The sequence below is a fragment of the Rhincodon typus genome, chromosome 4 (assembly GCF_021869965.1).
Source record: "Rhincodon typus isolate 14 chromosome 4, sRhiTyp1.1, whole genome shotgun sequence".
NCBI lineage: Eukaryota > Metazoa > Chordata > Chondrichthyes > Orectolobiformes > Rhincodontidae > Rhincodon > Rhincodon typus.
The window spans coordinates 71,354,000-71,381,256 of record NC_063335.1 but is presented as its reverse complement, the minus strand read 5'-3'; positions in this window follow the sequence as shown (position 1 = coordinate 71,381,256).

Below are 27,257 nucleotides of genomic sequence, written 5' to 3'. Positions count from 1 at the left end.
CCCCCATTTCTGAAGAAGGGTCTCGGCCCAAAACATCAGCCTTCCTGCTCCTCTGATGCTGCTTGGCCTGCTGTGTTCATCCAGCTCTACACCTTGTTATCTCAGATTCTCCAGCATCTGCAGTTCCTACTGTCTCTGAAATTTGAAGTTGGATTGAAAACAAATATTTAAATATGCATAGTATCTAATGTCTGACTTGGGCAGTTGCCAGAGATGAGTTTATTTTGATCTGGGCACTTTTTTAGGTACACAGGGCCAAATTTGCAAGCAGGAGTCAGGAACTGGACACTCAGTCGAATTCTAGGCCTGACCTTATGCCTTAAGTTGCATTGCACTTGTGACACTATTCTTAATATAAAGGCTTTAATTGGTCAGGAGGTGAACTCAGTGCCCGATTAGGAGGGCCAAACTCCTCTGGGAGGTCAAAGCTATCTGCCTGGTTCCAGCAGCAATAGCAGATGGTAGCTCTTCGGTGGGTCGGTGTGGATCTTTTGGGCCAAATGGCCTGTTTCCACATTGTAGGGGTCCTATGATCCCCTCTCAACCTCCTGCCCCTTACATTAAACCTTAAATCTGTGCCCTCAATTTGAGCATCTGAGGAGTCGCAAGTGGTGTTGACCATTGTACAATCATCAGAGGACTGATGTTATGATGGAGGGACCATCATTGATGAAGCAGCTGAAGATGGACACTACCCTGAGGAACTCCTGCAGAGATGTCCTGGAGCTGAGATGACTGACCTCCAACAACCACAACCACCTTTCTTTGTGCCATGTATGACTCCAACCAGTGGAGAGTTTATCTCCTGATACTCATTGATTCCAGTTTTGCCAGGGCTCCTTGATGCCACACTCGCTCAAATGCAGCCTTGATGTCAAGGACTATCACTCTCACCTCACCTCTGTGTCTTTTGTCCATGTTTGAACCAAGGCTGTAATGAGATCAGGAGCTGAGTGGCCCTGGCAGAACCCAAACTGGGCATCACTGAGCAAGTTATTTCTGAGCAGGTGCTGCTTGATAGCACTGTTGATGACACCTTCCATCACTTTACTGATGATCGAGAGGAGACTGATGGGGCAGTAATTGGCTGGGTTGGATTTGTCCTGCTTTTTGTGTACAGGACATACTTGGGCAATTTTCCACGTTGTCAGGTAGACACCAGTGTTGTAACTGTACTGGAACAGCTTGGCTAGGGGAGTGGCATGTTCTGGAGCACACGTCTTCAGTACTATTGCCGGAATGTTGTCAGGGCCCGTAGCCTTTTCACTATCCAGTGCTTCCAACTGTTTCTTGATATCACGTGGAGTGAATCAAATTGGCTGAAGACTGGTATCTGTAATGTTGGGGACCACTGGAGGAAGCCGAGATGGATCATCCACTCGGCACTTCTGGCTGAAGATTGCTGCGAACACTTCAGCCTTATCTTTTGCACTGATGTGCTGGGCTCTTCCATCATTGAGGATGGGGATATTTGTGGAGCCTCCTCCTCCAGTGAGTTGTTTAATTGTCCACCACCATTCACGACTGGATGTGGCAGGACTGCAGAGCTCAGATCTTATCCGTTGGTTGTGGGATCGCTTAGCTCTGTCTGTCACTTGCTGCTTTCGCTGTTTGGCGTGCAAGTAGTCCTGTTTGGTGGCTTCACCAGGTTGATACCTCATCTTCAGGTATGCTTGGTGCTGCTCCTGGCATGCCCTCCTGCACTCTTCATTGAACCAGGGTTGATCCCCTGGCTTGATGGTAATGGTTGAGTGGGAGATATACTGGGCCATGAGATTACAGATTGTGTTGGAGTACAATTTTGCTGCTGTTGATGGCCCACAGCGCCTCATGGATGCCCAGCCTTGGAGTTGCTGGATCTGTGTGAAGTCTGTCCCATTTAGCACGGTGATAGTGCCACACAACACGATGGAGGTTGTTCTCAATGTGAAGGCAGGGCTTTGTCTCCACAAGGACTGTGTGACAGTCACTCTTACCAGTACTGTCATAGACAGATGCATCTGCAGCTGGCAGATTGGTAGGGATGAGGTCAAGTATGTTCTTCCCTCTTGTTTGTTCCCTCACCACCTGCTGCAGACCCAGTCTGGCCAAGCAGCATCAGAGGAGCAGGAAAGCTGACATTTTGAGTCTGGGCCCTTCTTCAGAAAAAAGGGTCCAGACCCAAAACGTCAGTTTTCCTGCTCCTCTGATGCTGCCTGGCCTGCTGCGTTCATCCAGCTCCACACCTTGTTATCTCAGACTCCAGCATCGGCAGTTCCTACTATCTCGCAGACCCAGTCTAGCAGCTATGTCCTTTAGGACCCGGCCAGCTCGATCAGTAGTAATGCTGCCGAGCCAATCTTGGTGGTAGACATTGAAATCTCCCACCCAGAGTATATTTTTTGCCCTTGCCATCTTTAGTGCTTCCTCCAAGTGTTTTTCAACATTGAGGAATACTGATTCATCAGCTGAGGGAGGATGGTATGTGGTAATCAGCAGGAGGTTTCCTTGCCCGTGTTTAACTTGAAGCCATGAGACTTCATAGGGTCCGGAGTCAATGTTGAGGACTCCTAGTGCAACTCCCTCCTGACTGTATACCACTGTGCTGCCTCCTCTGCTGGGTCTGTCCTGCCGGTGAGACAGGACATATCCAGGGATGGTGATGGTGGTGTCTGGGACATTGTAAGGTATGATTCTGTGAGTATGACTGTGTCAGGCTGTTGCTTGACTAGTCTGTGAGACAACTCTCCCAATTTTGGCACTAACCCCCAGATGTTAGTGAGGAGGACTTTGCACGGTCGTCAGGGCTGTTTCTGTCGTTGTCTTTTCCGGGGCCCAGGTCGATGCCAGGTGATCTGCCCAGTTTCATTTCTTTGAGACTTTGCAGCGATTGGTACAACAGAGTGCTTGCTGGGCCATTTCAGAGGACAGTTGAGAGTCAACCACATGTGGGTCTGGAGTCACATTTAGGCCAGACCAGGTGAGGGTGCCAGATTTCCTCCCCTGAAGGACATTAGTGAACCAGCTGGGCTTTTCCAACAATCGGCAATGATTTCATGGTGATCAGTGGATTCGTAATTCCAGACTTTTTTTTTAATTCAAATTCCACCCATCAGGTTCATCAATCCTGACTGCCTGCAATTCTTCCATGGCTATATTCATGCTCAGGTGTCTTATAGAAGAAGTCTTTGATGTCCACTGGTACCTTTGTGGCTTTTAGAGGGAGGTGGGATCTACAGAGTCTGGGGTGGATTATTTCCTCCACTAAATCTATTTTAGTTTTGTCCCCTTCCTTGTTTCCTCTCTTTTTGTTTGGTATTTGTTACACTGTCTCTGGAGGGGAGAGTCTGTTGCAATTATGTAATTGGATACTGAGTTTAATATACAATGTGTTTAAAAAATAAAAAAAACGTCAAAGAGCTGGATTCTTCCCCAGTGAGTTTTGTGTTCTCAACAGGGAAAGGGTCCAAAAAGGAAACCAGTGTTTGCACTGCCTAGAAATGCAGTGGAGGCAGGTTCAGTTGAGTAACTCTAAAGGACCTTGGATGAATATTATTTAGATACAAGTAGTGCACAAATGCATGGGGAGAAAGCAGGGAATTGGCAGGAGGTAACAAACCTTGTATGATGAACTTGTGCAGGAATGACAAGCCAAATGGCCTCCTGCTGACCCATTACAATTCTGTGATTATTTGATTTGATAACCTATGGGTCTGGGGGCTGGTTAGCTAAGCTGGCTAGCTTGCAATGCAGATTAATGCCAACAGCATGGGTTCAATTCTTGCACTAGCTGAGGTTACTATGACCAAATTTTCTTCACAACCTTGAAGCATGGTGACCCTACAGTTAAACCACCACCAATGGTGCCTCAAGAGTGAGTAGCCCTATAGCCTGGTAAGCCTGTGGTGACTTTACCTTTTAAACTACAGATTCGCAATTAAGCCACTTCTAATTCTGTGATAAAAAGATGTAGAGCTGGATGAACACAGCAGGCCTGGCAGCATCAGAGGAGCAGGAAAGCTGACATTTCAAAAGGGTCCAGACCCAAAACGTCAACTTTCCTGCTCCTCTGATGCTGCCTGGCCTGCTGTGTTCATCCAGCTTTACACCTTGTTATCTCAGATTCTCCAGCATCGGTAGTTCCTACTATTTCTAAATCTGTGAAATGTCTTTTACTGTCTAATTTAACATAATGATCTTCATCTGTTAAATGCTAACAATCTCCTGATAACATTCAGCAACACTATTGCATCATTGAATCCTCTGTCATCAACATCGCACGGGTTGCCTTAGACCAGAAACTTAACTGGACCAGCCATAAAAATGGTGTGAATGCAAGAGCAGGTCACAGGTTGGGAATTCTATGGCAAGTAACTCACATCGTTTCAAACAAGCCCCAATCAAGATTTGGAAGTCATGTTGAAATTATACAGGGAAATCGGTGAGACCACTTCTGGAACATTGTGTCCAGTTCTGGGCTCCCGCTTATAGGAAGGATATTATTAAACTGAATAGGGTTCAGAAAAGATTTACCAGGATGTTGCCAGGAATGGAAGGTTTGAGTTATAGAGACAGGCTGAATAGACTGAGTCTTTTTTCACTAGAGTGTAGGCGGTTGAGGGGTGACTTTATAGGGGTTTTTAAAATCATGAAAGGTATAGATAAGGTGAATGGTAGGTGTCTTTTGTCCATGGTGGGTGATTTCAAGACTGGGGGCATATTTTTAAGGCGAAGGGAGAAAGATTTAAAAAGGATACGGGGGCAACTTTTTTACACAGATAGTGGTTCATATGTGGAATGAACTGCCAGAGGAAGTGGTGGATGTGGGTACAGTTACAATGTTTAAGAGACATTTGGATAAGTACATGAATAAGAAATATTTGGAGGGGTATGGGCCAAGCACAGGCAGGTGGGACTAGTTTAATTTGGGAACATGGACTAGTTGGACCGAAGCATCTGCTTCTGTGCTGTATGACTCTATGACTCTATAGCTGCAGTACTACCTATCTGGCTGGCTATGAGCTGCTCCAACACTCAAAAACAGACTTGACACCATCCAACCCACTTGGTTGGTTCGCCACCTTAAACATTTATTTCCTGCACTGTCAGCAAACTGTGGTTGCAGCATCATTTCACTGCACCAACCAGACCAGGTTTCTTTAACTGCATCTTCTAAACCTACAACCTTGACCAACTAGAACAGAAAAACACATAGAAACACTGACATGCAAGTTTCCCTTTAAATTGCTCACCTTCCTGAACATAAAAATTAGGACCAGGAGAAGGCCATTCTACCGCTCAAGCCTAAAATCCATCTAACGAGATTGCAGCTGACCTGATTGTAACCTCGAATCCACCAATACTACCTATCCGATAATTATTCATTCTTTTGCTAGACAAGAATCCAGCTACCTGTGCCATGAACATATTTAAGGACACTGTTTCCACCATTCCAAAGACTCATGACCTTCTGAGAGAGAAAAAAAGGAATTGCAGAATCTATGTTTTAAATGGATAGCCCTGATGTTTAAACAGTGACCCCTGCTTCTCGGTTTTCCCAGAATAGGAAACATCCTACCCACATGTACCCTGTCAGGACTTCTTAGGGTCTGATATAACTTGGAACTTCTTAAAGGACAATTAGCAATTGTCAGCTTTGCCACATCCTGTTCACGCACATAAAATAAATGGCACCTCTCACATTTTCAAAATCCAATGAAATTCTTTGTAGACCAGTTATTGTTATCAAAACAATTAAGCAGCAAATTTGTGTAAACAAATTCCTAGAAAGTAACAATTGGATAAATTGTAAATTAACCTGTTGTGATGGTGGTATTTGGTAAGGACCATTGCTTGGACTCAAGGAGAACTCTTTGATTAACATTTTGCGATTTTCGATGGCTACCTCAGCATCAAGCCTGGGGCCACCATCTCCAAAACTGGAGTATTCCTTTGTACTGCACTGACACATCAACATAGTCTGTATGCTCAGGCCAGGCCGTCACATTACTGTCCACCAATAATATCCCCATCTCTGCCCAGAGGGCTTAAGTAACCTCCTCCTGAAATTGAGATGATTAAAACTGAGAGAAGCCGAGTGATAATAAACAGCCCAACATTGTGAACAAGCAGCAGAGGCCATTCAAAGGCTCTTCATTTTTGATGGCCTTTGGCTCTACTCCCTGGAAACAGAAAGGCACCACTTCGGCATCCAGCATATCTATTGTGCAGGAGAGGACTCCAGGAGCTGTAGCATCAATTCTTTGTATGTAAATACCCCATCTGCAGGATTTGTGATGGGATCATGTCTGAGACACCTTGGTAGCCCATGGTTTATCCTGCTATACAATTCAAATGAATGTAATGCATATTGGGGCTTTTAGTTTTAGAAATATTTAGATCAAAGAAAGCCTTGTGAGGTCAAATATGTGCTGTCTGAAAATACAACTCCCTCAATCTTTGATCCAGCAAAGCTGTGTATGGGAAATATCTTATGGTTAGGAATCAAACAATCATTTCTGTTTAATAAAACAAAGAACTGTGGATGCTGGGGATCTAGAACAAACAAAACAGAAATTCCTGGAGAAACTCAGTAGGCCAAGCTAGCAGCCTTCTGTTCCTTCTCCACAACTAGTTCACCCAATTTCTGTTTGTTTTTGTTTCAAATTACTAATCTGATTTAAGGGAGACGAAAATCTAAGACTGTTGTTGTGCAGCTGTTGAAGATTAGTGACTGCATGTGAATTGTACAACCGATGCTTATTCTTCACTAACAACTTAAAACCTCAAATAATTAGACATGACCATAAAGTGCTTAAGATTGATATGAAACAAAGTCGTTAGATGTGTGCAAAATAATAAGGAACTGTGTACAAAAGAGTGATTCACAAAGTGTTAATGTACTTTAATGGCGTCCTGTCTGTGACCAGAAACAGCAGAGATGTCAGATGTTTCAAAGGACAGACAGGTCATGGTAGTGATGCGTTATGGTATTTGATTTATGTAAAATATTAATAACTTAATTGAGGTGATGTTCTATTTATCTTAAAGCACAATTCATTCTGGCATTTTTAATATCTCCTGAATTTGACTGTAAGTGATGTTATTCACTTCAGTGAATTAGCAATTTAATTTCACTTCAGTGAATGATCACACCACTTGGGAGTAGGATTACAATTCACTCACGCACTGGCATTAAGATTTGTCTTACGGCTGAATGGTAGAAACATTTTTTATGGATGGAATTTATAATTCTTCTTAAACTATTATGAATATATTTTCTACAAGTTATTTAAGATTATCATGAAACTTAATTCTCAGGCACACAAATACAAAGATTATCTTACACAGGGAAGCCTCTTAGAAATTTGTGTTAATAGCATTTGCTCCAGAAAATATTGAGTATAATGCAGGTAAATCAATTCCTTTTAGGATCAATCAAACTTAAAAGTAACATAATTTATTCTGACAACATTGCTATAGATTTTATCTTTTCCAAACATTTCAGATGTTTCTGGAGCATCAGTTAATCTAAATATAACAAGCTGAGAACGTAAAGTGAAGATATGGTAAGCTAAGAGGTTTATGCAGATAGCAGCAAGAAATTGCAAGAGACATGGAACTGAACATTTTACTTATAGTTGGTAATATTTATCAATAGTGAATTGCATTAACCTGAGTGTAAATATGGAGAAGTGAGAAGCCAAAAATAAAGAGCAAATGGCTCATAGTCTCATAGCTAACTGCTTCTTGGTGCTTTCCAAAATAAAATTGCAAGACACTGTAAAAGCATTTTACTGGATTAGATCTGGATTAGATTTTTCTGAAGAAGGGTCTAGGCCCAAAACGTCAGCCTTCCTGCTCCTCTGATGCTGCTTGGCCTGCTGTGTTCATCCAGCTCTACACCTTGTTACTGGATTAGATCTTGTGTGGATCAGAAAACATTGATTATAACATGAAATACACAATGCACTTTTAAAAAGGAAGTCTGATATCAGTCTTGGCTCAGTGATACACATTTGTCACTCAATTTTGAAAGCTATTGATTTAAGCTGGATTTTAGATACTCAAGCACAAAACCAAAGCTGGCATTTCAGAGGAACTCCTGTATTGTTGTAGAATCCCTTTTGATTGAACTGTTAAATCAAATTCCGTCTGCTTGCTCAGACAGACGTAAAAGGTGTCGTTTTTCAATGAAAAGTGAGGGTGTTTCGTTATTTACCCTCCAAACATCATGGCTAAAAATATATTTTCTTGTCACATATCTCACTGTTACTTGTGAGACTTTGCTGTGTGCAACATGGACCCATATTTACTTACATTCTAGCATTGATTGCACCAGAGTAGTGCTTAACCAGCTATGCAATTACTTGGGACTTACAAAGTAAAGAAAAATTGCTCTATAAATGCAGTGATTATTTTTTAGGTTATATGGGTTCAGTTTTTCTTGCAACTTGTAAACATAAACATTATAAAATCAACGCAAATGGGACTAAATATTAAGTCTCCAAAGTTCAAGCAAGCAAATGCTGTATCCTGCTGTCTTCTGCGTAGACCATACATCTTGTCAATAACGTACTTTGGTCACAATGGAATTCTATGACTCTCACTCTCCTATATGTTTCCTTCTTAAACTCGTGTAGATAGAACAAGAGCATTGTGGTAAAAAGAGCCTTAAAGACAGCCTTCATGCTTAAGTTTCACTATTTTTTTTTATCACTTGCATAGTAGCAGGCAGTCATCTATACATCTTTAAATTCAGGGTTAGGCATTTGTGCCACAAAATTCAAAAGGAGGTGGCAGATAATAATATACAATTAACCTTATCTGCTGTTCTGATGAAGGGTCAAAAATCACACAACACCAGGTTACAGTCCAATAGGTTTATTTGAAGGCATAAACTTTTGGAGTCTCGCTCCTCCTTCAGGTGTCAGTGAGAGAGGTGGCATCAGACACAGAATTTACAAGCAAAAGATCAAAGGGTCATAGAACTGATGTGAATGTATTGAGCAAACCTAAGATGGCTGTTAAATCTTTAATCAGTCAGACAGTGTAATATGCAAATCCCAGAATTTCTTTCATGTCACTGTCCCGAAATAACTAAAGGTTTTATTAGTATACCAGCGGTGACATCTCAGGCTAGACAATGCATTTTAGGTGTGATGCCTTGTTTAGAATCTGGCTGTGTATTAGCTTGGAGTCAGACTGGTTTTATTTTGAAAGTAGGAATTTTAAAAATGCCACATTGACAGTCTAGAAATTGTGTGCTTTTTGAACAAAATAGAATGTATCAGTAAGTACAAATCTGCAAATGCAAATTCACCCCATAGATTTATGTCTGTGTGTGTGTGTGTGTGTGTGTGTGTGTGTGTGTGTGTGTGTGTGTGAGTGAGAGAGTGTGTGTATTAGACAGGGTCTGCATAAGTGTGCATGTGTGCGTGATTGCGTGATTGTGTTTGTGTAAGAGGGTGTGTGTGTGTGTGTGTGTGTGTGTGTGTCTGTGTGTGTGTCTGTGTCTGTGTGTGTGTCTGTGTGTGTGTGTGAGAGTGTATAGTGTGGTGGGATCACCTGTAGTGCAACATGAACCGAAGATCCCGGTTGAGGCCGTCCTCATGGGTACCGAACTTGGCTACAAACATCTGCTCAGTGACTCCGTGTTGTTGTGTATCCCAAAGTCCGCCTTGGCGAGGTGGTCATCATCATCGACAATGTGTTGAAGGCTGCAAAGAACATGATGTATTTTATCCACTCCTGAGGTAGATATAGGGGAGACGTCAGAGGTAGGTTCTGTACTCAGAGAGTGGTCGGGGCGTGGAATGCATTGCCGGAGAGGGTAGTGGAGTCGGCCTCATTAGGGGCATTTAAGCAGCTATTAGATAGGCATATGGATGATAGTATAAGGTAGAGGTGGAGGTTAGGTAGACCTTAGGATTAGGGTAAAAGTTTGGCACAACATCGTGGGCTGAAGGGCCTGTACTATGCTGTACTGTTCTATGTTCTAAGTATTGGACGATAAAGGGTACCCTATTGGTCCTATCCTGTGTCTGTCTTCTGAGGAGGTTATTACGGCTTTACGCTGTGGCACGTTGGAACTGGCGATCGATGAGTTGAGCATCGTATCCCGTTCTTATGAGGACATCCTTCAGCACCTTCAGGTTTCCGTCACATTCCTCCTCAGCTGAACAGATCCTGTGTATGCCTATGGCTTGTCTGTAGGGAACGGCCAGTTTAATATATTTGGGTTGGAAGCTAGAGAAGTGCAGCATCGTGATGTTATCCATGGGCTTGTGGTAGAGTGAGGTATTCAGGTGTCCGTCTCATTCTTGAACACACACATCTCCATCAAGGATGGACACCTCAGTACCTTCTCTACCATAAGCCTACAGATAACCACAAGATGCTGCACTTCTCCAGCTTCCACACTAAACATAATACAAAAAAGCAATCCCCTGTACCAAGCCCTACACATATACAGGGTCTGTTCAGATGAGGAGGAACGCGACGGAGACCTGAATGTGCCGAAGGATGCCCTCATAAGAATGGGATACAATGCTCAACTTATCAATTGCCAGGTCCAACATGCTACAGTGAAAAACCGTAATGACCTCCTCAGAAGACAGACACAGGGTGGGACCAATAGGGTACCCTTCGTCGTCCAGTACTTCCCAGGAGCGGAGAAGCTACACCATGTTCTTCACAGCCTTCAACGCGTTATCGATGACGATGAGCACCTCACCAAGATCTTCCTCACACCTCCACTTCTGACCTTCAAACATCCGCCAAACCTTAAACAGACCACTGTTCACAGCAAACTACCCAGCCTTCAGGACAACATTAACCACAGCACCATAAAACCCTGTCATGGCAACCTCTGCAAGACACGTCAGATCATTGACATGGACACTACTATCACACGTGGGAACACCACCCACCACGTACATGGCAGATACTCATGTGACTAGCCAACGTTGTCTATCTCATACACTGCAGGAAAGGATGCCCCGCGGCATGGTATATTGGCAAGACCATGCAAATGCTACAACAGATGAATGGACACTGCGCAACAACCATCAGACAGGGATGCTCCCTCCCAATGGGGGAACACTTCAGTGGTCAAGGACATTCGGCCTTGGATCTTCGGGTAAATGTCCTCTAAGGCGGACTTCGGGATACACAACAACACAGAGTCACTGAGCAGAGGCTGATAGCCAAGTTCAGTCCCCATGAGGATGGTGTCAACCAGGATCTTGGATTCATATTGCACTACAAGTGACCCCATCACACGATACACTGTCACACACACATTCACACACATACTCACACATGTACACAGACCCTCTCTCATATACACACTGTCTCTCACACTCACACACTCACATGCACACCTACACACACACGCTCTCTCTCTCTCCCTTGCAGACACGCATGCACTCACACGCTCTCTCTATTTCTCTCTGTCTCACACACACACACACACACACACACACTCTCCCTCTCTCTCCTCCACACACACACATATAAATCTATGGGGTGAATTTGCATTTGCAGGTTTGTAATTACTGATACATCCTATTTTGTTCAAAAAGCATACACTTTCTAGACTATCAATGTGGCATTTTATAAATTCCTACTTTCAAAATAAAACCAGTCTGACTCCAAGTTAATACACAGCCAAATTCTAAACAAAGCCTCACACATAAAATGCATTGTCTAACCTGAGATGTCACCTCTGGTATACTGATAAAACCTTTAGTTATTTCGGGGCAGTGACTTGAAAGAAATTCTGAGATTTGCATATCAATCTTTTCTAACTGATTAAAGATTTAACAGCCATCTTAGGTTTGTTCAATACATTCGCAAGAGTTCTATGACCCTTTTACCTTTTACTTATGAATTCTATGTCTGATGCCACCTCTCTCACTGATAGTTGAAGAAGGAGTGAGACTCTGAAAGCTTGTGTCTTCAAATAAACCTGTTGGACTATAACCTGGTGTTGTGTGATTTTTGACCTTGTCCACCCTAGTCCAACACCAGCACCTCCTCATTATGTTCTGATACAGGTTACACATAAACGTCATGCTGCCTGTTTGTTGCTATGAGTGAAGTTTGTATTCAGTGCTAAATACTGCTGACTAGCTTCACCCATGAGAATGGGACACAGAATCCTGAGTGGTTAACATTACATAAAGCTTGTCTGAACTGCTTGAAACAGAACTGTTTCTCCTAAAGCAGAGATAAGTTTTGACTGGAGCAAGTGCTCAATACTGCTGCAGAAGAGTCTCCAAGCAGCAAGAGAACTGTGAAATGGCATGACATGTGTGTTCCAAGGTTATTTCATACAATACCAAAGGCACTAAAGCAGGAGCTGGATGGAAGGAGAGAGGTGTTTCATATCAGTAAGATTCCAGAAAAACATTGTGAAAGCACAGTAAGAGCAGATGGTTGAAGCCATTGCCAATTCTGACAAACTGTACGCAGTATGGCAAGAAAATCAATAGCTTCATATAAGTGGTCAAGGTAAGTGAATGCATCTTCAAGTTGTGGTAGCCGGTGATTCAGGACAGTAATTAATTGAGATGTCGGAGGAGTAATCGGGGCTTGGTGGTAGTTGGCAGTCAGGGATTTGTCAGGGGTATTAGTTGGGGAATCAGGACAGTCGGGGGTTAATTGGCTGTCAGAGGAATAGTTGGCTGGTCAGGAGAGGTTGCCAAGATCCAGTCGCCAAGGATCATTGGGATTGTCTGGTGGTATTTGGTGGGGTTGAAGAGGAAGTTGGGAGTGGGGAGAGGTGAGATGGATGGTGTGCGTGTTAGTGGAGTCTGTTCTAGCGTTACCCTGGAGGTAGCCTAGAATTTTTCTGTCTGATGTCTCCTGGATAACTATTGAGGTTAATAAGGTAGAACTTGCTGAAATCTCCATCTCTAACTGCAAGGGCAGCGTTCCAGGGAGCAGGAGAATTACCCATTGGAAATTCTAGGCAAATTCCTGTGGAGGTCAGTATGTCATGACTTCAGCATAGCCCCAATGCACAACTGCAATCATTTGTTTAGTCCTTAACAATTTAGAAAATGATATTGACATTATTATAACTCCAAAGGGAATCAATCACCTTGCACAATGAAGAAGGTTTCCTTGTCCACTTCCAAGGAACATAGGAGTAAGAGTAGACCATTCAGCCTGTAGAAACTGCTGCACCGTTGAGTTCAATCAGGGCTGATCATCCACGGCAATACCACTTTCTAGCACAATCTCTATATTCCAAAGTATGTTATATAACCAAGCTTCCAAAACACTTTGAGGTCGAGTATTCCAAAGATTCACTACCCTCTGAATGAAGAATTCACTCTTCATCCTACATGGTGCCATCCATTGTGGATTTAGCAGAACTGGAGGCTGATTGTTCATTTTCCAGCTCTGACCTGTGATTCCCTTGGTGTACGTTCACTATATTTTGGATTTGCACCAATGCTGAAGCGGATTTGGTCATTGAGGCAGCTGAGCAGCAGTTGCAGTGTTCTACGCCCTCTGACACAGATTCTCTGTTGTTGTCCAAGTGTCCACCACCTACTGCTGCTCATTTGTGACGTGCATCTCACCATATCATTGCCCACTTGTATTTAATGAAGGATCAACTAAGCTATGTGATTCTGTGTTATGAAGGGTGCATGAGTACTGTGGGTATGCTTATTCACCTCTGAGAGTTTGTCCTCTTCCTAATGCTGTCCTCCGGTACCCCTGAAGAAGCTTAAAGAGATGAATTAGAATCAACCTGACGAAAGGTTTCAAACTCAGTTAATGCTTATTATGACACTTATGTTAGTGATGATAGCACTTCGGGCTGATGTATTCTCCCAGATGACCAAGTGGCATTTGCCATTTCTACCAGCATGTGGTATTGGGTCAGGGTGGTTTGAAGTAATTCGCTACCACCAATCCAACGTGTTCTTTGCTTTGACTTGGGCTGGTCTAGTGATTAACAGTAGAGCATACATCATCATAAAATATCTACAGAAGACACACTGTTCTTAAATACCAAAGTTTATTGTGTGGTAACAATAAGTAGAATTATGTTTATTTAGGTTTATTTAATAGGACCTTGGGGAGCCAGTACAGATAAGTCTAGATAAATCTGCTCTCTTTGAAAGCAAGAGTAGACCTCCTTGTTTACAACCACTGCTTTTGAGACGTTAATAGAGCAGGAGAAACAAACGTGACATACACATTAACCCCTTCAAAGCCATAATGTTATACAATGCAAGGTAAATGGTCGTTATGCACATGCATCTCAGCCTCTTCCAGAGGTTCCCAGCGTTACAGATGCAGAAAGCGGAGACGAATGAGTGTATAAAATGGATTGTGTAGAGAGGATGGTTGAAAGGAGGTACAGGATGACTGTAAGGTTTAGCTATAAAATGATGCTGGCATAAGTTACAATGTTTGCTGCTTGATAAGTAAGTCAACAACCATTATGATTTATCTTTAACAGAATTTCCTTTCTGGTCTGCCCATTGCACATCGAGTTAGATAACAATATAGGGACATTGTTCAAACTCATGTAGAATCCAATGAAAGCCAATATCAAGATAATGCATTGAAAATATCAGTTCTTCATTACAACACCACTCACGAATAACAAATAAATTGTAATTTAGTTTTTAAAAATGAGGATCAAGATTACATTTGTCATTTTAGTCGATTATTTATATCACAATTACCTGTTTACTATCTTCAAAAGGATATTAACTGGAGAGGCAATGTTGTGGTGAGAATGGTACTGGACTAGTAATTCTGAGGTCCAGTCTAATGTTCTGGGCCTTGAGTTTGAAACCCACCGTGATAGCTGGTGAAACTTGAATTCCATAATTATCTCAAATTAAAAGCCAGCTGAATGGCAGCCATGTTACCATGACTGACTGTTGAGAAAGACCATATGATTTTCTGATCTCCTTTAAGGAAGGAAATATACCATCGTTTTCTGGTCTGACCTAAATGTGACTCCAGATCCACAACAACATCGTTGACTCCTAACTGTGCTCTGAAATGACCCTTGCAAACCAATCAATTTAGGGGTGGGCAATAAATGCTGTTCCAGCTACTGATGCTCACTTCCAAATGAATGAATTTAAAAGTAGTGATTTATTGGCACCATTAAAACAATGAATATGGGAATCTCTCGTGACCATATTAAGCTTTTATTCGGTACAACTATTTGTAATAATTTGGAGTGTATGGTCTTCAAAACAAATAAATAGGGGGTTTTAATGGTTTCCATAAGGATCTCAGGGAATTGTGGTTTTAGGGATCTAGAACAAGAAATCAGTGCAGCAATATTGTCATTTTCTTACACTTCCTCTCTGCTTTGCTTGATTTTTGTTAAATTGATAGAGACTGACCACTGAGCATATGATGAGTGTATATATATCCCACAAGTCCAGAAATGTTGGCTTACTTCGTCGAGAATGCTTCTTTAAATGCTAATAGTTGCTAATGTCTTTGCAAACACAAACATTCTTCACTGTATTTAACAATATAAACATCAGAAATTTAATAGGATAACCTTCCCTTTTTCTGCCCTTACTTAGAACCCTTGCTAAACAACTCAGTTTGAGCTTGTAGAAATTATTTTCCTTGTTGTCCTTCTTGCCATAGTTTATGAACAATAATAGTAGGCCAGGAACCCTAGTTTCTATCTTTTATTTTACACTTCACTAATCATGCAGATTACTCTGTTATGGAGCTGAATCCTTCTCGACTCAGTGTTCCTGATTGTAACTTTATTAAAATTCATTGTTTAAATGTGACAGTGAAAATCAGACTAGACCAGATGGTGTTGGCATCAATAACTGTTAATGGATTCTAACACTTGCATGTCTGTCTGCATCTAATGGTTTGCTTTACTGTCAGTCAATAGTTTTGGATTTATGCCAATTCTAGTGTGATTCAAACTTAATTTAATCAGCAACTTTAATGGGGCTTTGAATAATACATTACTCAGATTGTACATTTATTTGTTTACTCATGTCACATCATCACCACTCACATTGCATAAGTGGACAGTTAGTTAAACTATTTCAGTGAGGTGGTTTCATTTATAGAATTTTAAACTTACATTAGTGAGTTATGGTGATTGCATATGTAAGTTGAAATTAAAACTGATTACTGTACTACAATCTGATTTCCTCACTGCTAAATGTTTACTGGGGCTAATGTCAAGGGCAGCCAGTCCGACTTTCAGAAGGTACACAAACTTTTTTCACTCTCCTTCACATGTAAAGAACACTGGAAATCATTATAACTAGACAGGAAACATAACAGCCAGAATTTTTTTCGGTATTACTTTAGTACAGTAATAGTTAGTCAAAGAAGATGTAAGGTTTTTAAAAGAGACAGCAGGTAGAAAGCTAAGGAACATCACAAAGTGGTTGATATTCTAAATGATAACTTGTTCCAAACACTCACAAGAGAGAATGTGGGCAATATACCCATCCTAACCAGCATTATTCCAAGTGAATAAATGATTGCAACGAAAAGAAGAGCATATTCAGTTTGATTAAATTAGCACAAAGCAAATAAATATCCTGAAATGGATGTTATTTACCTTTAAGCGAGTGAAACCAATATTGCAAGGTCATGATAACCATTATGATGAGGTGATCACAGAACACTGGGGATAAAAGAGTGAACTTATATAACAAATTTCACAACTGTAGGATGTTGCAAAGTATACTCACTGCTGTGATGAAAGCCAGCACCACATCAATTGGCATCTTGAAAGGGTACACACACACCAGTGGCATAAATAAACAAATAAACTGTTTTATTAATCATCCTATGCTTGTTGCTTTTAGAATCATAGAGATCTTCAGCACAGAAAAAAGGCCCTTCCTCCAATCGAATCTGTGCCAGTCAAAAACAAACACCTTACCATTGTAATCCTATCTTCCAGCTCTTGGCCCATAGCCTTGTATGCCTTGCCATCACAAGTGGACATATAAACACTGCTTAACTGTTATGAGGATTTCTGCCCCTACTGCTCTTACAGATAGTGAGTTCCAGATCCCCATGATCCTCTGGCTGAAAACCATTTTCCTCACATCCCTGTAAACCTCCTGACCCTTACCGTAAATCTATGCCCCTGGCCAATGTTCCTTGTACTAAGGAGAAGAGTTTCTTCTGATCTATCTGTCTCTAACCCTCTTAATTTTATAAGTCTCCATCATATCTCCCCCCTCCCACCAAGGAAAACAACTCAAATCTATCCAATCTCTCTTCATAAGTAAAAGTCTAGGCAACATCCTGGTAAATCTGCTCTACATCCTCTCCAGCACGGTCACATTCCTCCTATAATGAGGATTCCAGAATGCACAAATACTTGAGATGTGGTCTACCCAACGTTTTACACAGTTCAAACATAATCTCCCTGTTCTTAAACTCTATGTCTTGACTAATACAGACAAATATCCCACATGCCTTCTTAACCACTTTGTCCATCTGTCCCGATACCATAAGGGACCAGTGGACATGCACTCTGACTCTCAGTGCTTCCCAGGGTCCTACTGTTCATCATGTGTTCCCTTGCCTTGTTTCACTTGTCCAAATTTGCACTTATCCAGATTAAATTCCATTTGGCACTGATCAGCCCATCTAACCAGCTAGCTAAATTCTCCTGTAAACTAAGGCAACTGTTCTCCCTATTTACCAGCCCACCAACTTTCATATCATCCTCATACTTACTGATCAGTCCTCCTACATTCAAGTCTACATCTATATATATATATAAAACAAACAGCAAGGCCCACCGCACTGATCCCTATGGAACCCCACTGGATACAGGCTTACTGTAACAAAAATACCCCTTGACCATCACCCTCTGCTTCCTGCCACTCAGCCAATTCTAGATCCAATTAGTCAAATTTCCTTGGGGTCTTACCTTCGCTATTAGTCTCCCATGCGGGACCTTCTCAAAAGCCTTGCTGAAGTCCAAGTAGACCACATCAAATTGCCCTCATCTATACACCTGGTCACCTCTTTGAAGAATTCAAACAAGTTGTTTGGCCCTTAACAAAACCATGCTGCCTGTTCCTGGTTAATCTCTGCCTCTCCAAGTGTAGATTAATTCTGACTCTCACAATCGCTTCCAATAGTTTCCCCACCACTGAGGTTAGACTGACTGGTCCATAATTTCCTGGTTTATCGCCTCCTTCCTTCTTGAATAACAGTACCACATTGGCTGTCCTTTAGCACCTCTCCTCTGGCCAGGGAGGGATTCGCAATTATTGCCAACACTCCTGCTATTTCCTCCCTAATCTCACTTAACAGCCTGAGATATACTTCATCCAGGCCTGGAGATTTATCTACTTTTAAGCCTGCCAGACTACTCAGAACCTCCCCTGTGTCTATGTTAACCTCTTTAACTATATCTATCCTTCTCCTGATTGTATACTCACATCATCTCTCTCACTAGTGAACACTGACACAAAACATTCATTTAAAACCCTACCTACATCCTACAGTTCCACATAAAAGTCACCATTGTGGTTGTTAATGGGCCCTGCTCTTTCCCTAGTTATCCTTTTATCCTTAATATACCATTATTTTTTCATGCACCCTTTTTCTCTCCTTTTCAAGTCTCCCCTTGCACATTCTGGATTCCTATAGGGCATCTGCTGTTTTGATCCCCCAATATCTGGCATAAGCCTTCACTTTTCTCTTTATCCAATGCAGTGTGTCCCTCGGTATCCAGGGTTCACAGGATTTGTTGATCCTACTCTTTGTCTTTATTGGAACATGTTGGCCCTGTACGCTCCTTATTTCCTTCTTGAATGTGTCAAACTGCTCACACAATTTACCTAAAAATACCAGCTCCCAGTCCACTCCAGGCAAACCACACTTTATCTTCTTCAAATCGGCTTTCTCCCTTTTATTCAAGGCAATCCGCTCAACCTGATCTATGTGAAGGAGAGGGCATTCTTCTGCATGTCTTGCAGAACCCACTCCACTGAGCCACCTAAAGCACCACAGTGCAAGGTGTAAGTGGTATAGATGTGGGCCTGGAAGTCTTTTGTAATGGTGTTAGCCTCGCAACTGATACTGTCCTGATTGCTTCTGTGGTGGTGCCTGTTCCGGCCTGCTGGCTGGTATAAATACTGTCGTTTTAGTTGGCCAAATGTGACAATTCCCTGAGATGCTGCAGCCTCATCATCCTGCACCAAGTAATAGACTTCTCATTTGATCTCCATGGGTGCAGAAATCTTATCTGTATGAAGTCTATTAAAACCCAGGTAATAAGGAAACCCCTCATCTGAGTACTGAAGCTGTTGTAGATTGAGCTAAAGGCATAAGTAACAAGTCCTAGCAAGTCTTGAGATAATTCCATTGCATTTACAAATCTTATCATTATGTACTAAATCTTCCCAGGCCCTGGTTGATGTAGGCTATGGTGAGAAATTTGGGAATATAGAATGAAATATTGAGTGAGGACCTTCTTGAAGATTAAGGCCAAAAAGTCACATTTTCCAAACTAGTCGAAGAGTCTTAGAGTTATACAGCACAGAAACAGGGCCTTTGGCCCAACTCATCCACACCAACTCATCCATTCCTAAATTGAACTGAACATTTGCCTGCATTTGGCTCATATCCATCTAATGTTTTCCTATTTATGTACCTGTCCAAATGTCTTTTAAATGTTGTAATTGTGCTCGCTTCCACCACTTTCTCTGGCAGCTCGTTCCATACATGGACCACTCTTTTTGTGAAAAAGTTGTCCCTTTCCCCTCTCACCTTAAACCTATGCTCTCTAGTTTTAGATTCCCCTACCCTGGGGAAAAGACCTTGGCTATTCACCTTATTTTTGCCCCTCATGTTTTATAAACCTCTATAACATCACCCATCAGCCTCCTATGGTCAAAGGAAAAAAGTCTCAACCTATCCAGCCTCTCTTTATAACTCAAACCTCCAGTCTCAGTAACATCATTGTAAATCTTTTTGCACACTTGTATCCAATTGACAAGCTCTCCCTGGATCCCATGTGATCTAACCTCATTAACCTGTCTACCATGCGGAACCTTATCAAAAGCCTTGCTAATGTCCATGTGGACAACATCTACTGCTCTTCCTTCATCTATCTTCTTGGTCACCTCTTCAAAAAACTCAATCAATTTTGTGAGGCATGATTTCCATGCACAAAGACATGCTGGCTATCCCTGATCAGTCCTTGCCTTTCCAGATGCATGTGAATCCTGTATCTCGGATTTCCCTCCAACAACTTACCCACCACTGATGTCAGACTCACCAGTCTGTAGTTCCCTGGCTAGTCCCAGATGTCAAGAAGAGATTCTTGATAGTGAACAGTGAGAGGTCTACTGATGGTGATCATCAATCCCATTATCACCACCTTTACCACTAATGTCACCTGATTCACATGCAGGCTTCTTTTCTTACTGGATAAAAGCAAAACACCGAGAATACTGAGATGAAAGTGAATAGGTATCTGACAACTCCAGCTCTTCTGGACCTCCATCTTGCAAACCCAACCCCAACATTTCAAGGTATGCTTTCTGGGCAGTGACTGGGCAGACCCTATGTCCCTAGATATTTGTGTCCAACATATATACCAGTTCACTGCATCATGACACATCCCCGATCCACTTACTGCATGCCAGTGCACTTCAATGCTGCTCTTTCGAGTGCAATAGTATCTCTCATTGAAAGACTGCTGCTTGGATACTTTGTACATAGGGACAGGCAGCCAGCTCATGGATTGGACCAGGCTGTAGCTCAGCATAGTCTTACAGCACACTCACTTTGTGCTTTCCTGCCTGATCCGGCCTTGCCTTGCCTTTTCGGCTTTGTCCTGTCAGACAGACCTTAAAGGTTTACAGCACTTCTGCGTTGTCTTGCTTTACATCGTAGAATCAAAGGCAGGCGGCTTGTCATCTTTGCCAGCAGGAATCGGTCAAGGGGGTGGACATGTTGCTGTACAGCATGTAGCTGTGTCAATCTTACACCTACAACATATGGCAGCAGCCTAAGGGGCCACATCCCAAAGTCAAAGGGGAGTCATCTTCAGTCAAGTCAGGGAGAGCTGCCATCAATTATTGGGGTTCCTGGCTCAGTCAGTAAAGGGCAGCATCAGTTACATTTCAAGGGCTTCAGTATGTTCATTAGTCCACACGGGGCAGGCAGGGTCAGGGGCTACATCTCACAACACTCTGGTGAGTCGGCCATGGTATCTCCAGTAAGCCAATGTAAGCATGCAGGGTGGTAGCAGATCGTCAGTCGGGGAATTGAATGTGGACAGTGCTCCAAGAATCCAGACAGTCATCAATCAAGGCTGTCCATCCAAGGCAGTCAAGGGTGTGAGCCACGGTCAGTCCTGGATGAAAGTTAAAGGGGGTGTGGGTACTGGGAGCAGAGGAGGTGGGGGAGGGGTAGGTAGAGTATTTGTGGGCACCATTGTGGCAGGGAAGTGGAGGGTGTGCTTGCTGGTGATTGGAGGTAGCAACCTGGGTTGTTGAAGGGGCAAGGATAGTGAATGGAGAAATTCAGCACTTGGAGGAGGACATCAGCAGTTACATGGGAGGACATGAGATACAACGGAAAGGACGTTCGGATGCAATCATCACCACAATGGCCTTGATGAGGGACTTGGGCATTAAGATGGTGGGCTGTAGTGGCAAGGTTTACGGACTAAGGCTGAGAGTCGGAGTTAGAATTTGAGATAGTGTGTGGGAACATGAGGGTTCAGTAATGATGGGATCTCCAGGGAGTGCCAGCTAGAAAGGGACCGGAGGTTGATGTGTGTAAGGACCTGTTGACCAGGCTAAGCCTGGGACTCATGGTGTCCAACCTTATCTTCCATGATCTCTTGATTCCTAAATGTGCATTCTGGGTGGAAAATGGTTGTGACTACACCCAAAGTCACTGGAGTCAGTATTCTTTTTCCTCTCTTGGCCAAAACATGGGCTCAATGTCTGTGTGAAGTGATGCCCTTCAAGGGGCAATTGCAACAACCATTAAGTCATTTGTAATCATATCATCATACATGTGAAGTGTTTGCGGTGTCCAACTGTGTGGGTGACAATACTTGCCTCAAGCAATCTTCACCACATCCTTGGTCCTTGTGATTGATGATAGACATCTCTGTGAAGCAGAAATAATCCCAGACAACCTTAAAAGAGGCACCTGAGGGCCACAGTTTACAAATATAATGCAAGATCATTGGTTGTACAGGGTTCTCAACAAATCCCAATTCAATTTGAGCTGTAAGTAGAAAGTAACACACATTCTTTCCAATTTTGCCTTTTGTGTGTGATATGGGGATGGGAGGAGAAAGGTACAGTACTCATGAACAAACTGTGATCTCCTACTATATATTTGTGGGATTGCTGGTGGATTTTTCATAGGAATAAGGTGCAATGTGAAAGTTCCATGCATAGCCATAGCTCTCCTGTCGGAGTGCTCCAGATCCCACTGAGTGCGCACGTTACTCAGGACTTGTTCTGTCTCCCCATGTGGTCACTGCTCGTGTGACCTCAACAGCGATGGCGTCTGTTGCTGTGGCTGTGACACAAAGACGGTGCAGAGAAATCGAGGAGCTCAAAATGATGGAGGCAAACTCTGGAACAGCAGCAACTCCAACAGCTGCTGAGGTACCTGCACATGACAAATCAGAGCTGAAGGTCACTCAGGGTGTGCAGGAGGTGCAGGATGGCCCAGGGTTTGTATCCACAAGAACATTGCCTCCTGCTAAGTGAGGCTGTGTGAATCCACTGAAGATATGATGCCAGCAGAACCTAGAGCGGAACTTGCAACATGAAGGTCTGGGTGGCCATCCTATCACAGTGGCCATTAATGTGAACGCTGCAAAAATCCTTTATGCAACTGCCTCCTTGTAAGGAGCCACTGGGAGCTGAGTGGGATCTCTCGATCCTTGACCCATTAGTGTATCAAAGCTGTCACTGAAGCTGTTTGTGCCAGATTGCATCGCTTTATTCTTGTTTCCCCATGAGCACACAGTGCTGTGGCCCAGGCAGAAGGATTTGACAACACAGAGTGCAGGGCATAATAGACTGTGCACATGTCACATTGAGAGGACCATTTCAAAATGCTACTGAGTTCAACAATAGAAAAAGATTCCATTCCTTCAATCTGCAAATCATCTATGATCATTAATGCCACTTTCTGCAAGTCTGTGCCAGGGACCCTGGGAGTTGCCATTATGCCAATATCCTTGAGAACGCTCATGTGATTGCTGCATTTGAGGGGCCAGATGACTTACAGGAATAGTTACTGGGGACAAGGGCTATCATCTGCAACCGTGGCTGATGACATCACCACGAAACAGCCAGACTGAAATTGAGCATAAATACAATGCAGTCCATTCTTCCACCAGGGTCATGGTGGAGCAAATGATAGGTGTCTTGAAGGTGAGGTTCTGCTGCTTAGATTGGTTTTGAGGGGGTGGTGGGGAGCCAAGGCCTTACAATACATTCCAAACAGTGCATCACATCATCTTAGCTACTGTGTTCTGCACAACTGGGCACAGACAGGGTTATGAAGGGCATTGAAGATCTGGGAGAGTGGGATCCAGCTTCTGTGGTGCTGGATGAGGACACTGAGCTAGAAGAACACTACCTTCATCATGTCAGAGCACAGCAATGTCAGGCACTACAAGCCAGACAGGACTTCATTGACACCCAGCTCCAGTAGATGGGAGATAGCAAGAACTGCAGATGCTGGAGTCAGAGTCAATACAGTGGGGAGCTAGAGGAACACAGCAGGTCAGGCAGCATCAGAGGAGCAGGAAAGGCGACGTTTCAGGTTTACACCCTTCATCAGGACTGATGAACAGTGTAAACCCGAAAAGTTGACTTTCCCGCTCCTCTGATGCTGCCTGACCTACTGTGTTCCTCCAGCTCCACACTGTATTGACTCCAATAGATGGTAACTGGCTACAGTGGTTGTACCTTGACTGTAAAATTGTTGGTGCTTAACATGCAAACATCCCATTTCTGTTCCGAGAGGCAAATGCAACTTCTGCTTGTTTGATCTCTGTTCGTTTTTCGTGTAGGTGAAGAAAGGAAAATGTTTGAACCCTTTAAGGTCTTCCATGTATACTGTGGTGGCACATTGAACAATCATAAGATGCTGGGCTACATTATGGTTTGGGGAAAGTGTAGCAGTGACATAAAGGGTTGTAAGAGGGAAGGCAGTGAAAGTAAGGTAAGCTGTGGGGCCGGTGCAGAAATTGAGGTAGCTATGTGCAATTGTACATGCTGTGAAAGGCAATGATTAGTGGTTGCTGTGCCACTATGATGATAGTGAAGCGCTAACCCAGACTTTTAGCACTTGACTAGGTGCAAGGCTGGGAGTTAAAGATAGCACCAGTGACAGAGATCCCAGGACATCCCGTGGCAAATACTTTTGCCTATGGGTAAGCGAGAGAATTGAGTTAGCTTTGCGTGAGAGGATTGAGGTACCTCATGAGTGAAGTGGGTTTGAGAAGATCATGTGAGAAAATTTGTCAGGCTTCATGGAGAGAAACCCTTCATGACTCTCAAAAAACTGACACTTGGCCAATTTCTAGTAAGTGCCATAACTGCAGGATCTTGGAACAGAGCAAAATAGAACAGGAGTAGGCCATTCAGCCCCTCAAGCCTGTTCCACCATTCAATGAGGTCGTGGCTGATCTGTGGCTTAACTTTGTATTTCTGCCATTGGCCCAAATCCCTTAATATCTTTGCTTGTCAAATGTATATATATCTCAGATTTAAAGTAAACAGTTGATCCTGCATCCACTGCTGTTTGTGAACAAATAGTGAACAAAGTGCTGACCCCTGGCCCAGACTGCCATCTAGAGGCTGTGTCTATTCTCTGGTTGTGTTTTCATCTCTGCTGGGGTCCGAGCTGCTGGGGAAAGGCCTTGTCAGGCCTTTAAACTGATTCAGGTGCCTATTTGTTACGTGCATTTGGATAGCTGTTCTATGCCCAACCAGCCTCCTGTGTAATGTTCTGAAGGCAGGACCATATCAGTAAATCTCCATGTCAGGCAATAACAGGATCCTCCTGCCTCCACGCTCACTTCTGGAACCAGTTACAAATTCACTCTACTGCATATTGTCTTGTGCATTTCTCTTCCTCAGTGGTTTTTGGGTAATCCTTCAGGACATCCACAGGAACAAAAAAGAAGTGTTAGAATATTGGCTGACATCATACAATGCTTGCTGCATGGAAGGAGGCAACTTTTCACAACAGCATATTGGCTCCTCACATCCCCACAGTTATAGCCTTCAAGCACTTATCCATTGCCCTTTGGAACACCACAATTAAATCTGCTGCTACCACACTTTCAGGCAGAACATTACAGATCCTAATCACTCAACATGTAAAAAATAGCTTTCCCTTTTGCCATTCACCTGAAATTTAACTCTTCTGGTAGTAAAACTGTCTGCCAATGGAAACAGTTTCTTCCTATTGTATATATTGCAGCAGGTTTGAAATTTTGCCATCAAATCTATTCACATCATTCACATCTGCAGGGAAAATCAGACTGACTTTTCCAATTTATCCATGTAACTGAAGTTCATCATCAATTCCTAGCTTTTGTACTCTCTGGCCAGATTTTCACAGGGATGGAAGTGATCCCAAACTTAGACAAAATATGCCAGAGGTCCAGTTCAAGAAATCCATCCCCTAAATAGTGTACCCATCATTTTCATAGGGAGGAGAGTGAGGGTGGGATGCATTTTACACATCTGTGGTTCACAGGGACAACTGTGTACATGAAAGTACACCAGCCTTTAGTCAGATCCAATTTTATTTTGTGCAATGCTCAAAACACATTTTGTGTAATTTAGATCAATCAGGAGAAGTTGAAACTTCTTAGAGAGTTCTTTGGAGAAGTAGAGCACCCTTATAGAAGGTAAGGATCCCTTTACGTGAGATCAGGTACTGTTTTAGGATTGTTAAAAGCACACATATATCTTTGTTAAAAGTGGATAAACTCATTGGCACTCTCAAGGTGTCAAGACCTTTAAACCCCCAAGCTTTTAAATTTTCTTAAAAAGCATGTCCTCTGTAACTGCTTGCAATTTCACATGCCGTTTGTTGACATTAGCCTGGGCATTATCCTTATAGAATTGTTGCTGCATGACTGATCCCACAACATGGTTTTAAAATCATGATTGATCAGTAGCTCCAAGATTTTGATGTGGTACTGTGAATACAAATATAAGTTTTCATAAGAGATTAAGTACCTAAATATTTGTTTTCATATGGGATTACATACTTTATAAAATTTAATGTATTGAATGGGTTGTTATCAATGAATGTTTTGTGCGAATAAAAACTTTGAAAGGCACAGAGCATTTGAACTTTACTTTACATAACCTCATCATGGCTCCTGATTTCTGCTCACAGTGAATACCGGGTGAGTTGGTATGGTGGACGCAAGAATAAAATGTGATGGTGTGAACAAGGACCGACATGATGGAGGTGGGCAAAGTGTCAAGTTTGGCATGATGAACCATGAAGGATGGGTAGAGAAACATAAGTTGGTATGGATGGTATGAGTCCAATAGAGGACAATTGAGAACTTGAGATGGTATGAATTGGCATAAATGGCGAATGGGCACTTTTTTTTATTCATTCACGGGACGTGGATATTGTTGGCTGGATCAGTATTTATTGACCACCTCTAGTTGTCCTTCAGAAAGTGGTGATGAGCTATCTTCCTGAACCACTGTAATCCATGTATTGTGATTTCACCTTCAAAGCCCTTGGAGAGGGAATTCCAGGATTTTGACCCAGTGACAGTGAAGGAATGGCAATATATTGCCAAGTCAGAATAGTGAGAGACAGGAGGGAACTTGAAGGTGGAGGTGGTGTTCCCATGTATTTGCTGTCCTTGTCCTTCCTGGTGGAAGTGGTTGTGGGTTTGGAAAGTGCTGTCTGAGGATCTTTGGTGAATTTCTGCAGTGCATCTTGTAGATAGTACACACTGCTGCTACTGAGTGTCAGTGGTGAAGGGGATGGATGCTTATGGATGTGGTACCAATCAAGTGGGTTGCTTTGTCCTGGATGATGTCGTTAGCTATTAACCCATTCAGGTAACTGGGAGCATTCCATTATATTCCCGACTTGTGCCTTGTAGATGGTGGACAGTCTTTGGAGAGTTAGTAGGTGTGTTACATGCCAGAGTATTCCTAGCCTTTAGAGATAGTAGGAACTGCAGATGCTGGAGAATCTGAGACAACAAGGTGTAGAGCTGGATGAACACA